This window comes from Stegastes partitus, unplaced genomic scaffold, assembly GCF_000690725.1.
Source record: "Stegastes partitus isolate 25-593 unplaced genomic scaffold, Stegastes_partitus-1.0.2 Scaffold2374, whole genome shotgun sequence".
Classification (NCBI taxonomy): domain Eukaryota; kingdom Metazoa; phylum Chordata; class Actinopteri; family Pomacentridae; genus Stegastes; species Stegastes partitus.
This window is the reverse complement of record NW_007580105.1, coordinates 55562-58719: the sequence shown is the minus strand read 5'-3', so window position 1 is coordinate 58719 and position 3158 is coordinate 55562.

The following is a 3158-nucleotide window of genomic DNA, read 5'->3' as shown; positions in this document are numbered from 1 at the left end:
GGCTCTATCTAAGTCAGCCCTCCCCATCCTCCCCTCTACATCCTCACTCTTTAGTTTTTTCTCTACAGTAATTATTAGTAGTAGTAGTAGTAGTAGTAATAGTAGTAGTAGTAGTAGTATTATAAGCTTTGTTTCTACAGCCTCTCCAAAAAAGAGCAACAGTAAATTAATAAAACAGACACTACAGCATTACAAAAGTCAATAAAACAATAAAAAACAGCAATTAAATATTTCAACTAATTATGTATTTAATCAACAAATCTTGTTAAAATATGTTTCTATTTATTAAGACATGACTCTTTACTCATTTTCCTCATTTTGTTGTGGTGTACTGTGCTTCTTATGGTTGACAGTGAACATTTAAAAAAATACTTTTCTGTTAAATTTTATTGCACAAAAATGGAAAATTACACAATATCAGACATCACAAAAACAATAAGCAAAGCATGTTCAGTACACTACATGCATACTGTAAAAAATGGAAACAGTATTCAAGAATTTGTAAAGATCAATAAAGAGAGACATAAAAATAAGACATTCTATAGGAATGTGTTGTTTTGTATTCTCTCTGTTGGAGGAAATGTTTGGCTTCTCAACACATAAAAACTGAATGTTTGTGTACATGAGAGGATCTGACAGTTTAACAGGGATCAACAGCATGAAAGAGAAAATTTCCTGTTTTTCTGTCCTTCACCAACGGTCGATCTGATCCCGGAGCAGTGTGTCTCCTCTGGAGACTGCTGGTGTTCTGCTCCGATGGTTTCTCAAGTTTCTGTTTTCCAGACACTGAAAACATTTCCTGCCAAGGAGTGTCAGCACACAGGAGATCTGTAGGCTGCCAGCAGAAACTAGAGGAACACACCGATCTCAGGTAAAAAAAAAAAATCATTAGAAAAGATATGTACGTATCTCATGAGAAACTTTTAAATAAGATAAAACTGTCATTCTAAGATGTTTTCTTTGAGGTAAACTGTCTACATGACTGGACCTTTATTTACAGTAAAACAACATCACAGTGAGTATTTTCAACTGAGTTAAAAACATGTATTCAGATCATTAAAAGAAACTTATATAAGGCTCTAATAATGTCCATGTAAGGACTTTTATTTAAAATAACCAGTACTTTTATTTGAGGTTAAAAAACTAAATTAAATGGGTTTTTTCTATCACTCTGGGGACTAGTAATTAAAATAACTGTGAGATGTTGAAACCTATTAATTTGGGTTAAAACTATTTATATAAGGACTTATAAACACACGCACAAAGTTAATGACTCTTATATTTAAAGTTAAGAAATCAACAATATCAGGACTTTTATTCAGAATCAAACCTTCATTAGGGTTCATTGAAGTTTGGAACAAATATGTACTATTTGGGCATTTATTTAAGATTTATTTATTTATTCAACATTACAAGAACTGTATTTATGTTTAAAAAGACAAAACAACACAATGGTTTTAAATTAAGGGTTGTAGTTAGACGTGTATTAATAGAACTTTAAATTAGGGCTAAAAAAACCCAATTCTTATACAAACTTTTATTTAAAGTAAAAACTGCGATTATTAATAACATTTATTTAAGATAAGACAGTGACTAAGAGAACTTTTGTTTAAAAATGTGTACAATCTGGGTGTGTATTTAAGGTAGAAGACCATCATTATGATGACCTATGATGAGGGATTACACACTCAGGATGAGAGCATGTATTTAGGATTAAACCATTAGGATAGATTGAGGACTTTTATTTAAGGTAAAAACCACTGTTCAGGAGACTTCAGTTTAAAACACACTTAATGTCATTTTGATTTAAAGTAACAAACATTATGCAGCTTTTTATTGAACGTTTTCAACTTTTTTTGAAACCTACAAGTAAAAAATGCAAATAATGGATATGGCTTAACATCATTATGTGGACTATAGAAGAACAAAAAAGTGTTTTTTGCAGGTACTGTTGTTAACAGTAGAATCTGTCTTTAGGACTTCAGCTTAATCTTGGTTGTTGGGGACAGAACGAGGACAAGTCTTCAGGATGGACACAGCAGTGACTTTCATCTTCCTCCTGAGGTGAGACGCCACTAAAAGTGACGAACTGCTCCTTTAACACCCTGCTCTGTCGCTATATTCTGTGTATTTTTTTGTTTTGTTTTGTTTTCTGATGTTAATAATGACAGCTTGTCTTCTGCTGCTGTAGCTGTTGGACTGTTTGCTCATCACCCAGCAAACAGTCTGTTGTCTTCTCGATGGTTTTCAGCGATGGGACTCATCTGCTGGTGGACATCGAGGAAGAAACAGCTGGATGTGATGTAGAAGATGATTATCGTCTTCATGGTGAAAACAGGACAGCAGGTGCAGCATAGGGTCTTCTAAAATGTCAGCTAGCAGCTCAGCCTCAATTGTCTTCATAGCATTCAGTGGTACTGTAGTATTTACTACACTACTACTAATAGTAGTGAGTAATTGAACAAAATAAAGACACAAACCACAAAAAATACAACAATACAGATCTAAGACGACATAATAAAAGATCACAGGAGGGGTGTTTGTAAAGTAAAGACTCCTGACTGCGAAAGATGAATCCCCATTGCTTTTCAGTCTGGACTTATGTGGACCTCAAGAAATGGGAGACTTAAAAGTAAAGATTCAGCTTAAAGTTAGCCACATCAAGCCTATAAACATCCATCCATCCATCATCTATACACCACTTATTCCTCACTAGGGTCATGGGGGGCTGGAGTCTATCCCAGCTGACTTAGGGTGAAGGAAGGGGACACCCTGGACAGGTTGCCAGTCTACACAACTATAAAAATGCAAAATCAAAATTTAAACTCAGTTCTAAATCTACCTGGTAACCAGTGGTGGAAGAAGTATTGAGATCCTTTATCTTACTAAAAATACTCCATTACAAATAAAAGTCCTGCATGAAAAATCTTACTTCAGTCAAAACACATAGTAGTTCTCTAATTATTGATATTTGGTAAGATACATTGGAACAAATCTTAAAATAAAACCAAGTGAGAAGTGCAACTACCTCAAATTGTACAAATACAGTACACAAGTACATGATTTGATTAGACATAAAATAGTCAGAGTAGGGTAGACTGATTGATGTACATCTGAAATAAAAGTGGGCCGAGGATTGAACCCTGAGAGACGCCACA